Genomic DNA, 16,418 nt, shown 5'->3' with positions numbered 1-16,418 from the left:
GAGTTGATTCAAGGGTTTCCGGAGTCAGCAGGTGAGTTCCGAAGCTGCATGCTCTCTTCCGGGGCATGGCTCCTACAAGTATTCTGATATTTATTTCACTTCAATAAATTCTAACTAAAAATTTCAGTCACCATTAATAAGTTTTCAACTTTCCAAACGTAGTCAACTTAATTTAGTTATTATTAATTTTATTTTATTTTATGATGACATCATCAAAATGATCCAATGGTTGAAATTAATCAAGGAAACACAATGAATGACCCTTATTGTTGAAGGTGATGTCATCAAGTTTCTCTTTTAATATATATAGACACTAAACCCTTGGGGAAGGTACTCCATTTTTACTTTTCTTTATTTATTTTTTCATCCAATCCAAACACATAATCCAGTCTAATTAACACATAACTTATTAAATTGAATTTTACTTCATCTAATCCAAACATAAAATCCAATCCAAACACACACACACACACAGATAGAGAGAGAGAGAGAGAAAGAAACAGACAAATAGAGAGAATAAAAATTTTGTTTATCAAAAACCCACTAATAAGCCATTGATACATATGCCGAACACAAAAACTATAATCAGATGTAAGAAATTAATTAGTAAATAAAAAAATCGATAACCTTATGAAGCTGGTATTCGAACGTAATGCTGGAAAGTCTAGATTTCACGAAATTGTGATAACAACTGAATGAGATTATACTTATACATAATTTTGAACAACGATTTTGGAAAGGATATGAATAAATTAATACTGTGATTCATATCATATTATTTTGACTTCTTTGATTTCAAATTCTATAATTATGAAAGATATATAGAAATTACTTGATTTTAAAAACGAAGGAATCATATTTATGTTTTGACAATTTTGTTGACATTTATTTTAATTCAATACATTCCAATTAAAACTTTAGTCGCCATTAATACGTTTTCAACTTTCCAAACATAGTCAACTTAATTTAGTTAATATTAATTTAATTTTATTTTATAATAACATCATCAAAGTGATCCAATAGTGCAAATTAATCAAGGAAACACAATGAATGACCCTGATTGTTGAGGGTGATGTCATCAAGTTTCTCTTTTAACATATATATATATATATATATATATATATATATATATATATATATATATATATATATATATATAGACACTAAATCCTTCGGGAAGGTACTCTATTTTTACTTTTCTTTATTTGTTTTTTTCATCCAACCCAAATACATAATCCAATCCAATTAACACAGAACTAATTAAACGGAATTTTACTTCATCCAATCCAAACATAGAATCTAATCCAAACACACAAACACACACACACACACGTAGATATATAATAGAAAATCCGTTTATCAAAAACCCACTAATAAGCCATTGATACATATACCGAACAAATAAACTATAATCAGGTTTAAGAAATTAATCAGTAAATAAAAAAAATTGCTAACCTTATGAAGCTAGTATTCGAACGTGATGTTGCAAAGTCCAGATTTCACGAAATTGTGTTAACAATTTAATTAGAATATACTTATACATAATTTTGAACAACGATTTTGAAAAGGATATGAAGAAATTAATACTGTGATTCATATCAAACTATTTTGAATTCTTTGATTTCAAATTCTATAATTATGAAAGGTATATAATAATTACTTGATTTTAAAAAGGAAGGAATCATATTTATGTTTTGACAATTATTCTGACATTTATTTCACTTCAATACATTCTAATTAAAAATTTCAGTCACCATTAATAAGTTTTCAACTTTCCAAACGTAGTCAACTTAATTTATTTATTATTAATTTTATTTTATTTTATGATGACATCATCAAAATGATCCAATGGTTGAAATTAATCAAGGAAACACAATGAATGACCGTTATTGTTGAAGGTGATGTCATCAAGTTTCTCTTTGAATATATATATAGACACTAAACCCTTCGGGAAGGTACTCCATTTTTACTTTTCTTTACTTATTTTTCCATCCAATCCAAACACATAATCCAGTCCAATTAACACAGAACTAATTAAACTGAATTTTACTTCATCTAATCCAAACATAAAATCCAATCCAAACATACACACACGCAAACACACACACACATAGAGAGAGAGAGACAGAGAGAGAGAATAAAAATTTTGTTTATCAAAAACCCACTAATAAGCCATTGATACATATGCCGAACACATAAACTATAACCAGATGTACGAAATTAATCAGTAAATAAAGAAAATCGCTAACCTTATGAAGCTGGTATTCGAACGTGATGCTGCAAAGTCTAGATTTCACGAAATTGTGATAACAACCGAATGAGATTATACTTATACATAAATTTGAACACCGATTTTGGAAATGATATGAAGAAATTAATACTGTGATTCATATCATACTATTTTGAATTCTTTGATTTCAAATTCTGTAATTCTGAAAGGTATATACAAATTACGTGATTTTAAAAAGTAATGAACCATATTTATGATTTGAAATTTATGTTGACATTTATTTCACTTTACCAGATTCCAATTAAAAATTTCAGTCACCATTAATAAGTTTTCAACATTCCAAAGGTAGTCAACTTAATTTCGTTAATATTAATTTTATTTTATTTTATGATGACATTATCAAAATGATCAAATGGTTAATATTAATCAAGAAAACACAATAAATAATCCTGATTGTTGAAGGTGATGTCATTAAGTTTCTCTTTTATTATATATTATATATTAAGATAATAATAATAATAATAATAATAATAATAAATCCAATTACTAATAAGTGGGGATAAAGAGGGGAATCCCACACTTCAATCGGCTTGGTAATGGCATAGCGGCCATTTTTTTTCTTTAATATCTAATTCAATGGATAAGCAAGATTTTAAAATACATAATTTGGAGGATAAGCATTGTAGTTTACATCATCAAACAAAATAAAATTAAATTTACGGCAACAATAAAAATAAAAGAAAGTAAAGCAAATAAGCCCGTTTCTAGACCAAGAGCCACAAGAGAAATTTACCGGTAAACAATAAGGGAGGCCATAGAAAATCATCGATAAAGTAAGTGATTTTTTTAATGAAATTCAATTTACACTCATCGATTATAATAGTAATAAAAAGTTAACCCAAAACAGTATTTAATGAAACTTAGGGTTTGTATACGTCAATTTCAATCATGGAGGATAATCACGAATCAGACACAAAATTGGAAATTTAGAGTAGAAAACTTAATTCAAACCATGTTGTGATACCACAATGTAACATTAAGAGGCATAATCCAAGATCAATTTATACATAATCATCAAGAACCCTAAATGAATCAAAGAACACTTGGAGAAGATTATATCTCTTGATGTTGAATATGACTAACTTTATATTATGATTCTTCAACTTCACATAACGGTGTCTAAATGATTGATTCTGATGGATAGAATGATACACACGATAATAGTGCTCTTATAGAGAGGATTTTGGATGTGGAAAATAAAGAACCGTGCTCCTCTCATATGTGTGTTTTCCTCTCATATGTGTGTTTTAATTGATAATTTACACCTTACTATATATAATTAATCATATTTGGTCCCTCAAATTATGGATAAATGTTACATCCATCATATTATATATAATTAATCATAGGAACCGGCTATGTCTTTATGACAATCTTATGGTATAAAATATAATTGTACTTGTTATGTAATAAACAATACAAGAATAGACTGAAGACCATACTAACGAGTTATTTTCTAACAGTGTGGACCAAGCGAAACGAAAACACCACCAATTATTTTATAATAATTTATCTACACATTGAATTTCGGGACGAAATTCCTTTCAATGGGGGGATAATGTAACAATTCGTAAAAATTGGTGAGAGTTCGGCGGTCAAACCACCGCGAACCGCTACGTATTAAGGACCAATTGTGTGTAATTTTATGTTTATAACGTATACTAAAGATATTATATTCATAATTACTTTCAGAACATCTCAAACTGCTCAAACCATCTATCGTTGAAGATCGAATCGAAAATCACCAAAAATTAATTCTATTCGTGAAATAAAAAAATAAAATTTTAGATTAAGTATATTTGGTCCACGGATATATAGAACATCCAAAACAGAGATCGTATGAAGACGTTACACCTCTTTCAAATTATAAAAAACAATATGTATCTGATTTTCCTGAAATGAACCGTACACTACTTCATTTGGAATAACTAGAAACCTGGTAAATTGCTTTTGATCCCGTTTTGAATTCCGATAATGGTCTATTAGTTTATTACATTTTTATCACATTTTTAATCTCGACCAAAATCAGATTCGTAAAATCTGTCGAATTCGAGATCCAATTAATCGTGAAACTTTTAGTGCTATTTCACGGAGTTCTGTTAATTGGAATTGAATTTCGTCTATGTTTTTGGGATCGCCAGCTCCTGAACATTAAGCAGACACTTTCAAAAAAAATGTCAATGATTTGTCGGTCAATGACCGCAAATAGTGTTACAAATTGGACATATTGTACGATACATTATTGTATTTAAGAAATTCTAAGTGGTATTATACTTAATTTATATTTAATTGGAACTCAAAGACTTATCATTTCAATCCAAGCTCATTTTTCCAACAGTGAGCATTCTGAGATTAATATATAAACATAATTCGGTTGATGTGAATTTTAACAATGGAAATAATATTATAATTTTTAAATTCATGCATAACTACATACATACGTGTATAGAACATAATTTATAATTAATTACAAGTGTTGTTACTATTGCGTTTCTAAAATATATATAATTTATAAAATAAGTAAATGTACATTATATGTATACGAAATTGTTACCAAAAGAACCAAACATATTGTCACACCCCCAAACCGGAACGGGAAACGTTCGGGGGTGGATGACATCATGTATAGTATCACAACAATTGCATCATAGTAATCAAAGTAAACACAACCATTACATTGATTAAGTAAAACATTTACATCGGTTTGATTCATGTTTATATACATCAAAAGTATAACAAAAGTAAAAGACGTGACTCTATACGCTCCGTCTTCTCAAAATCCGTGTGTTGTACCTGTCTACTGATTTCCTGAGAATACAAGTAGTTTTGAAAGAGTATCAGCATAAAGCTGGTGAGTTCATAAGCATGTTTTTGTAAGGAAAATCTGATAATGAATCAATGAAAGTGTTTGTATGTATCCAAGAAAATCCATTATTTTCTAAGATATATGTTTATTACTGTGTTCTGTAGTAGTGTATAATGTGTTAGTTTGTATGTCTGGTTACCACCAGCTGTATTGTATAACGTTGTTTTGAATGAAAACCCTTTGTATGAAAACGTTGGCTATCACCAGTATGTATAGAATATTCTGTTTGAAAACACTGGATAACATCAGTAAGTATAGAATGTTCTGTTTCAAACCCTAGATAACATCAGTAAGTATAACAGTTTCATTACTTCAAAAAAACCATGCATTGTAATCCCTGAAATCCCCCAGTTATAGTATGTAGTAGTTCTATTAATGAAAATAAAACTAATGAAGAATGTAATCTCGTAAATCAAAGGTTGTTTTATACTATTGTGAGTCGTATAACCATGCTTGATATGAGTGATGACCTCTACGACGTTCTTCAGGCGTCGGATGGTATGATATTTGTCACCCCAGGCATGCCTGCCTAACTGTAGCTAGCAGTTTAGGTGTGGGATTGTCAGTCCCGAATAGATCTATTCAAAAATTTCATGCTCTCCCTATAGGAGACTTTGGTTACACTAAATGATAGGATTTAACCTGTACCCCAAAAGGTACAATTGAAGAGTTGTCTCACAATCCTGTATTAAGTACTTTACGTGTAGTTCTGTATTGTTCTATTGTCTTTGAATCCATTTGAATACTTGTATAGTACTAATTATACTTAAATAATTATTAGTAATTCATTCTTGTTATCTGAGAAATATCATTGAATATCGTAAACTAAGTCTATCCTAGTGTATATGCTTGTAAATGTAAAACCGTGTATTGAAATCCCAAACTATACCTATTATAGTTTGCATGTCTGATATGTACTTGGTTTGTATATTGTTCTGAAAACTATGCATTTATGCTTGTAAGTTGAAAACGCCCCTTATGCTCAGCATGTTACAAAAGGGATAAAATATATAAATATTCGAAAACGTATGAAAACTGTGTGGTTGTGCCAATTGTATTAGTTCTAACTGTATTAGAATCCTCTTTGTATAATTTCACAAGATCAATGATGTTTGGCTTGTATCCCCCCTGAAAAGGATAAAACTGTAAAGAAATAGGGGTATGAAGTCACTTGGCTAGGAGTGACTTGGATGAATAACAAGAACAAGATGCTTGGGATGCTAATTGAAGTTCTGAGCACAATACAGTCCTATTAAGCACATATTCACATGTATAGGCCTACAATTAGTGTCTAGAACCACTAACAATCATAGGAAGCACCCTTAGGATGTAGGAAACACTTACAATGAAGTGTTAGAACCTAGACTGAGGGACAAGAAAAGCGTTCACGACCAAACCTCTATCGGTTCACTGCCCAAGAGGTGTTCACGGCCCATGAACACATGAAGGGTTCACGGCCCAAGGTGTGTTCACGGCCCAAGAACACATGGATACTTGAAGGGTTTTCGGCCCATTATGAATGGTTCACGGCCCAATGAAGAGTTCACGACCGTGAAATCTTGAAGACCATGAAAATGGTGATGAAAAAGTGATGAATCAAGGCTTGAATCAAGGGGTTTCTAAACATGAACAAGTAAGGGATAGAATACTTACATTTTGAGGGCTTTAAGAGTGTTCACGGTTGAAGATAGTTGAGAGAGAATAGTGGTGTTCACGGCTGGATCTTGAGGAAATGAGGAGATAATGTGTGAACTACATATATATATGGAGGGTGGTTCACGACCCAAGCAAGGGTTCACGGCCGTGAACCTTGTTTGCGGCTATGAACTCCCTTTGAAGGTGTTCTAGGCTCGTTTGCAAACTAAAAATTCCAAGATAACGCTTCCCAACATTCAACCCTTGAGTGTAGTAGGCCTAAAGACTCTCAAACTGACCCTGAATACGATAAAGCGATAAAAGAAACAAGTCTGACTTTCATTGGATGAATTTGATTTACATATAAAGTTTTCGGGTTATCACACATACATACATGTATATGTACATTAACCATAGGACCAACAATGCATGGAAATCATTCATAAAATCTACCTAGCACTTGGGTGAATCAGCTTCTACTTCGTTCCATAACATAAATCTCGATCACCCTTCGCACACACAATCAAACACAAGTGCAAATAAAGCTCATTAGTGCATTGTACTCTCAAGATCACTCCTCGATCTTTTGTTACCTAAAAATCTCTCAAAAGTCTCCATAAGATCAATTTTGGATGCATTGAATCACCAAAATCTTCCTCACCAATCTTTCTATCGATCTCCCTCTTTCCCTATTTTGTTTTTTTTTCTCCCTTTTTTGTCCATCGATTGAAGTTTCCAAGAACTCCCCTTCATTTGTGTTAATTAATCAAGAACAATAGCCTCTTGACTTTCTTTATTTTTCCTACCAGTTGAAGCTGCAATCACACCCCCTGAAATAATCATGCAGATCTATTTCTCCCATCCCTCTTTCTTCTCCAGCTTCGGTTAAGAAAACCTCCATCGGAGGTGGGATTTTCCGACATTCAAGAGGGAAACAAACCTCTCTCTCTCTCTCTCTCTCTCTCTCTCTCTCTCTCTCTCTCTCTCTCTTTCTCTCTTTCTCTCTCGTTTTCCTTCCTTCTTATTGATTTCCCAGCAAGCCAAACACCCCACTTGCAGATGATTTCATTTTCCCGTTTCCTTTCGTGGTTGTTGTCGATCGGAAAAAAACAAAAAGAACAACGAGGAATCACTGGAGTAACCTCCCTCACCACCACTACTATCGACAATAGCCAACACCGGTTGTTTTCACCTCCTCAAACCCCCCTCTCGACGACCGATTGTCCGACCACCGGACCGATTTGGATTCTGCCTTCGTGTGTCGTTGTCGGCGGTGAAGTAAATGAACGGAGGGAAAGGATCGCCGGAAATGGTGATTGCCAACCCTGTCCCTTCCTCATGAAATCGGTTAGGGAAAGTTAGAGGATACTTGTCAATACTGAGAACAAATCTGATGCCGCTTGCCAAGTTATGATGACCCTTGTTAGGAAGTAATGTGGACAATAAGCAAAACTATAAGCACACAAAGACACAGTATTTGTGTGGTTCAGTCATGATGACCTACGTCTACGGGCAGGAGGGGACTATTCTTTATTTCAGAATTCTCAAATAGAGGTTACTAGTATAATTCACCAGAGATCTGTCCTACTCATTAAGGATACAATATACAAGACACCTCAAATGACTAAGCATGCATCAATATTTATACTTGAGGGATCAAACCTAAAACCCTAATGGGCCAAGCCCATTGGCCCATAGGCCCATGCATGGTGACAACCAATCATATTCTGCCATGCATCATCCTCTACAACATTCTTCCATGTCATACAACCCATGAGCATCATCAACACTCATTGTAACGCTCGATATTTTTCCAAGGTATTATTTATTTTTCGGGTTAATTATTTGTATTGATTTGGGCTTGGATCCATCGGATCCTTATTAATTGGGCTTAAGGGTGCCATACACGGGGCATACCACCATATGTATGAGCAGCGTACTAATATGAGACGGTCTCACATGCCACGCACGTCCACGCAACTTACTAAAGAGTACGCACAACGTACACGTGCAGTCCCCAAAACCCTAAATCTTAGGGTTGAGCCCTATATAAACAACATTATGTCTTAAAGACCAGCCTCCCTCTCCTCTTAAGCAGCTCCCACGAAACCCTACTTCATATATTGTGTGTTCTTGTGTTGGAAGGCCTCCTGAGAGCATTCTTGGTGTTTTGATTCATTCTCCAAAGAAGTGATGACTGAAGCAAGGTGGTGGTTCAAAGCAGAAGTTGTAGATCTGTGATTGTTGCTTCATTTTAGACCTTTTCAAGGTATAAATTCCCGAACTAGTCTTATGAACGCTTAGATCTCTTGAGTTTAGTTTTTTTGGAACTTTTTGGTCCAAAGAATGAAGCTTTATTGTCTAAAGTCGTTTCCTAAGCTTAGGGTTGCCACCCTTGGTGTTTTCTGAGTCCCTAAGTCAGAAAGTTACCATATTGGAAGTCTTGTTGCATCCATGCATGAATTTTGTCCATTTCTTAGGAAGTAAGTTGTGCAAAAACTTCTAAAATCCATAACTTTCGCATACGAGCTCTGTTTTTGACGTTCTTTATATGCACGCGTAGGTAAAATTACGCTCTACAACTTCCGTTTAGACTTCTTCGGCTAATTTTGAATTTAATTTTTATATTATTATTTTTAACAGACCGGGACAGGAAATCCGTTAAAAATTCATAACTTCTTCATCCGACGTCCGTTTTTGTCAGAATTTTTACCGTTGTGCTACTATTTACGAGACCTTCAATTCTCGTTTAGGTCGTGTCGGCTAAAAATCACTCGATCTAAAATTCGAGTTTTTAGCTGTGTACTGCTAAGCTGAAACTTCGAAAAATCATAAATCCTCATACGAAGTCAAATTTGGGCGTTCTTTTTATCGAACTTCTCGGTTTAACGAATACTACGAGTTTCGTTTAGATCACTAAGGCTAAAATGTAGTTTATCGAAAACTCACTTTTTACGACATTCAGCATCGAGCCGGTTTTGTCGTGAAACTTCGATATGTCATAACTTCTTCGTTATAACTCGGATTTCGGCATTCTTTATATATCCGTAATCCTTGTCACGACCACTACAAATTTTTTAATAGATATCGGCTTTATCTAAAATTTAATTTTGACGCTCATTTTTATTCTTAATTAATTAACTCCTAGTAATTAAGCATAAAACACATAAAATACATAAAATTCACATAATTCCTTTTTCATTTCTTCAAAATGAGTTACAAAGGGTAACCTAGACTATCACCTTAATATTAATGCCTAGGCTAGAAACACGAGTGTTACAATTCTCTCCCCCTTAGGATGATTCCGTCCCCTGAATCACACATCACCAAACAACTGCGGGTAGCGACTCATCATGTCACTCTCCGTTTCCAAGGTGAGATTTGGTCCATTCGTATGTTTCCAGCGCACAAGCACTAAATCAACCATCTTGCGTCGCAACTTCATAGTCTTACGGTCAACTATTGCCTCAGGTTCTTCAATCAACCTTTTGTTTTCATCCACCTTTAACTCAGAAATCGGAATTATGTCGGGCACATCTCCCGTGAACTTCCTCAAATAACACACATGAAATGTGTTATGAATACCCTCCAGTTCTTCCGGTAATTCTAGCTTGTAAGCTTGATTCCCGATCTTCTGAAGAACTTTAAATGGTCCAATAAACCTTGGACTTAACTTTCCTATTTTACCAAATCTTATAAGTCTCTTCCACGGCGAGACTTTAAGTAAAACCGAATCTCCAACATCGAAGGATATCGGTTGTCTTTTCTTGTCAGCATAGCTCTTTTGTCGATCTTGAGTAGCTAATATCCTCTCCCTTATCACTTTCAACTTTTCAGCAGTCTGATGGACTATTTCAGGTCCCATAAACTGCTTTTCCCCAACTTCCAGCCAACATGATGGAGTTCGAGACTTTTCCCCATACAAAGCGTGATAAGGTGCTATCTTAATGCTTGAGTGGAAACTATTATTATAGGAAAACTCTACTAGAGGTAAGTGTTCATCCCAGTTACCTTGGAATTCTAGGGTACATGCTCTCAGCATATCCTCCAATGTTTGAATTGTTCGTTTGCTCTGATCATCGGTTTGTGGATGGTAAGCTGTACTCAAACACAACTTGGTACCCAATTCCTCTTGTAGACTCCTCCAAAACCTTGAGGTAAAACGGCTGTCACGATCGGATACAATCGTTAACGGAACACCGTGTAGCCTCACAATTTCCTTCACATAAGAATTCGCAAGTTTATCCATAGACTGTTTCTCGTTAGCGGCTATGAAATGCGCACTCTTAGTGAAGCGATCAACGACCACCCAAATCATGTCGTGACCGTTCCTTGTTCTAGGCAGTTTAGTCACAAAATCCATGGTAATGTCCTCCCATTTACCCATGGGTACTGGTAAAGGTTCTAAACTCCCATATGGTTTCTGATGTTGTGCCTTAACCCTAGCACAAGTTACACACTCAGCCACATACTTAGCAACATCGAGCTTCATCGTCGGCCACCAGTAATAGGGTTTTAGGTCCCTATACATTTTCGTACTGCCGGGATGAATCGAGTACATGGTTTTGTGAGCTTCTTCCATCAGAAGACCTCTTATTCCTCCCGTCTTAGGTACCCAAATCCTATCTTTGAATACCTTCAATCCTTGACCGTTTGTATCAAACACCAACGTTTTTCCCAAACGTTCCTCCTTCCGGTCATTTTTCTCCAAAGCTTCCTCCTGAGCTTTCTTTATACTTTCCACAATTGTAGAGACAACTTCAATCTTCAGCGCTCTTGGCCTTCTCTTTTCAAGATTTACCTTCCGACTGAGAGCATCAGCAACAACATTTGCTTTACCAGGGTGGTAAAGTATCTCACAGTCGTAGTCCTTGAGTAGTTCCAGCCAGCGCCGCTGCCTCATGTTCAATTCCTTCTGATTAAAGAGATATTGAAGACTCTTATAATCAGTGAAAAGTTTACACTTAGTACTATAAAGATAATGCCTCCATATCTTTAAGGCGAATACTACCGCTGCCAACTCCAGATCATGAGTGGGGTAGTTCTTTTCATGTTCTTTCAACTGCCTCGATGCATACGCTATCACTTTATCCCTTTGGGTCAGAACACATCCTAACCCAACTCCAAAGGCAACACTATAGACTGCGAAGTCATCAACTCCTTCAGGTACCGAAAGAATCGGTGCTTCACACAATCTCTTCTTTAACTTCTCAAAGGCTTCCTTATGCTTCTCATTCCAAGCATAAGTAGCTCCTTTGTGGGCCAAAGCTGTTAATGGAGTAGCGATCGAAGAAAAGCCTTGGATAAATCGGCGATAATATCTGGCTAATCCTAAAAAGCTTCGAATCTCCGTGGGACTTTTTGGTTGTTCCCACTTCATCACAGCTTCAATCTTTGCTGGGTCAACCATTATCCCTTCTTGGTTAACCACATGACCCAAATATTGGACTTCTTGAATCCAAAATTCACATTTGGAGAACTTTGCATACAACTTCTCCTCTTTCAGAACTTCTAGCACTTCACGCAGATGCTTTTCATGCTCCTGCTTGCTTTTCGAATAGATCAAGATATCGTCTATGAATACTATCACGGATTTATCAAGGTATGGTTTACAAACCCTATTCATCAAATCCATGAAAGCTGCTGGGGCATTGGTTAATCCGAACGACATAACCAAAAATTCATAGTGTCCATATCTTGTTCTGAACGCAGTCTTCTCGATATCCTGCTCCCTCACCTTTAGTTGATGGTACCCCGACCTAAGATCGATCTTCGAAAAATAGCTCGATCCTTGCAACTGATCGAACAAGTCTTTGATCCTCGGCAACGGGTACTTGTTCTTTATCGTCGCTTTATTCAGCTCTCTGTAATCGATGCACATTCTCATGCTCTCGTATTTCTTCTTTACAAATAACACAGGGGCTCCCCAGGGTGATGAACTAGGTCGAATGAAACATTTGTCCAATAACTCCTGAAGTTGTGTCATAAGTTCTTTCATTTCGGTTGGTGCTAATCGATATGGTGCTTTTGCTATCGGCGTCGTTCCTGGTAACAAGTCGATACAGAATTCTACTTGTCGATCAGGGGGCAATCCAGGAAGATCTTCGGGAAAGACTTCCGGATAATCACACACCACTGGAATATTCTGCACCTCCTTCTTTTCCTTTTGAGCATCGATCACGAACGCTAGATATGATGTACACCCCTTGGCCAAACACTTTCTGGCTTTCATTAGGGAAATGATTCCAGAGTTTACTCTGCGTTTTTCTCCGTACACCATAAATGACTCTTTCCCCGGCGGGTTTACTTTTACTATCTTCTTCCTACACATTATTTCGGCATCATTGGCGCTAAGCCAATCCATTCCTAAAACTACGTTGAAACCATTTAACTCGATAGGCAATAATTCCTCGTGGAACTTATTCCCATCCAAGTCAATGACGATGTTTTTCATACGATGGCTAACAGGTACAAACTTGCCACTAGCAATCTCGACTAATAAGGCATTAACTAGTCTATCTACAGGCAAAGCTAGTTTTCTACCAAATTCATGCGATATAAAGGAGTAATTGGCTCCAGAATCAAACAAAATTTGGGCAGGCAATTCGTTTACGAGAAAGGTACCTGAAGCGACATCGACTTCTTCTTTCGCAGCTTCGAGTGTCATCTGAAAGGCTCTCGCCTTCGGCTTTGGCGGCAGATTGGGTTTCGTTGCGTCTTTCTTCTTCGGGCAATCCATCAAAATATGCCCTTCTTCATGGCACCCATGACAAACGTTATTAGTGAAGGTGCAATTATTGGCATAATGCCCTGGCTTTCCACACTTGTAACAAGTGAGTTCCATGCTGCACTTCCCAGCATGTTTCTTCTTGCACCTGTCACACCATTTGGCTTCGGCTCCTCCTCCGAATTTTCTCGAACCAAACTTCGAGAATTTGTTCTTTTTGTTGGAACCTGACGTTCCTTCAAAATTTCTCTTTTCGCCAACTTCAACCTTGCTGGCGGCTCTCCCCTTGATCATATCTTCAACAGACTTGGCAGCCCAGATAGCTGCCTCCAAAGTAAGTGCCTGACGTACTGGCACCGCATACTCCCATGGAAGTCCCTTTGCGTACCTGTCAATTTTCGCCAGCTCATTTCGGACAATACGCAAAGCAAACTCCATTTTGTCTGTGAAGTTATTCGTATACTCGTCAACGGTCATACTCCCCTTCTGCAACGTTAGAAATTGGTTTTCTAACTCAAGTACGTTTTGGGCCGAGCAGTACTTGCGCTTAAAGTGCACCAAGAACTCTGCCCAAGTCATTTGCAGTGGCTCATTAGGGCTTAGGGTTTTCCCCAATGTGTTCCACCAACGAGCAGTACTACCCCTGAACTGACGTACTGCAAAGGTAGTTTGTAACTTGCCTTGGCAATCACAAGTCATGAAAGCCAACTCCATTTCCGAGATCCAGTCCATAACTCCGACAGGATCTTCTTTTCCAGTGAAGGTCGATGGCTTGCAAGTCATAAAGTCCTTATACTTGCACCCATTTCTCTCCACTCTGCCCTCGTGGTTATTCCTCCCAACCACAAGCGGTTCACTATGACCAACCGATCTGCTGTTGTTCCCTTCTTCAGATCGATCGTCATTTAGTTCACGTTGTTCAATAGGAACTGAAGGTTCATCCCTGTTGTTCAGCAACATTTGCCTCAACTCCTCTCTTTGTGCAGCCATCATGGTTTGAATCACAGCTCGTACTCCAGCCATGGTGATGGGTTCAGGTGCAGCTCCTACTATAGGCACCTGTTCCACCACTTGAGGTTGAGGTTGTTGGTTTCTGTTTGCATTTCCCGCTCCACTTCTAGTTTTTGCCATTACAATCTATATACCGAATAAGGCGAATTTAGGTCTTTATCCTTGTTAGATATTTTAATTCCCTTATCACTCCGAAACGTTTACATGTTAGTTCTAATCTCGTAATCATACGCTTAGAATCCTACACACATAAGGTTTCCAGATCCGATCGGCAACAGACCATAGATCCGAACAAATAATGGCATATATGGCAACATATAGCATTTAGCACAAAAAGGCATTTTAGGCACCTTTCCTAAAATAAACTAGTGCTCATGTCTAAAATATGGTAGACACTCACCTCACAATCATCACTTAGCATTCTAAGTTCAAGTCTAGAAATTTTACAATTTCTTAGTTCGCTTAAACTAATGCTCTGATACCAACTGTGACATCCCATAATTTCTCGGCCAGAAAAGACCGATTTAATTTATGCTTTTTAAAATAAAATCAGAGAAATCTTTTCAAAAGATGTTGCGGAATAGGTCCCCAAAATAAAACATGATAAAAGTTTATCAAAACCCTTCTTTAAGAAGGTATATATTTTCCATATATATATCAAAACCTCGGGATGTCATGTTCCGATACAGATCAAAAGCATAAACAAGACATTATAAGCCTTACTACGGTTATTTACAACTACTGGCCTATAATAAAAAATCTCTCGTCGTCCTCCGACTATGCTCGGGGTCCACTACCTGTAATCATAAAAAGCTGAGTGGGTCAGGCTTGGGAGCCTGGTGAGCATATAGGGTTTTCAACCCACAATAATAATAACATATTAAGTTCACCAATCAACAATAACCCTGATTACCCATTCTCGCTGTCCTCACTTTACGTCCCTAAACACCTAACACAAGGGACTTAACCTAAGGAATATCATCGGGTTGGACACTACTGCTAAGGTGACTCCTCAGCCATACATGTCCTAAAGGCAACCATGAGGGGGATTGGAGTACACCAATGAACATTTAGTTCATCAACACCTACAAGTTGCGAACTTGCTAGTGTACCACTGGACTGTCTAGAAAGGTCCGTGATCGTCATCTATACTCCGCTAGACGATTATAACAACACCAACAACAACACCGACACCGAGGCCTCTCATCATTTTAACACCCACCGACTATTTTGTCTACCCATGTTCTACCCAACATATTTGTAGATAAAATACATATACAATTTAAAACTTGTATAAAACATCAATTCAACAGTCACCTCAAATAAACAATTAACATATTTACACATAACACATATTTTAAGGTAAATACTTCATATCTATGTGTAAATTGAAAGTAACTACACACTCACTTGATTTAATGAAAATCGGGCAGCAATTCGTTTCCTAAAACGATCGTTTCTAATAAAACCGAGAGTTTTATTGAGAAACCGGGCTCTGCAAAAGTCGGGCTTCGAAACCGAAAAGATAAATTTTCCGGCCTTCACGGGCACTTCGTGGCGTATTCCGGGGCTTATAATCGATACCAGGGCTTCGGGGAATGTTAAGATGAAGAAAATATGAAGAAAGGGGTGAAAAATGGTGAAATCCCAAAAGTACCCGAGAAGGCTTGCAGGACCCTTCTATTTATAGGGGTCCGAAGTCCTGATCCGACGGCTGAGAAGGAACCACGCGTCGCAGATCCGAAGCTCGCATGGGGGGATGGCTCGCACAAGGTCTGCGCATGCGAAGGCTTGCTGTCCTCTCCTGATTGGACCGAGGTCTACTGGTCCGAAGTAGAGGCATCGTGGCACTCATGCGAGGGTTCGGTCTTGTGCAAGAAGGTACGTGT

Source organism: Lactuca virosa, chromosome 3, assembly GCF_052849685.1.
Source record: "Lactuca virosa cultivar CGN04683 chromosome 3, Lactuca_virosa_CGN04683_v6, whole genome shotgun sequence".
Lineage (NCBI taxonomy): Eukaryota > Viridiplantae > Streptophyta > Magnoliopsida > Asterales > Asteraceae > Lactuca > Lactuca virosa.
The sequence above is the reverse complement of the archived record's forward strand: the minus strand, read 5'-3'. Positions refer to the sequence as shown.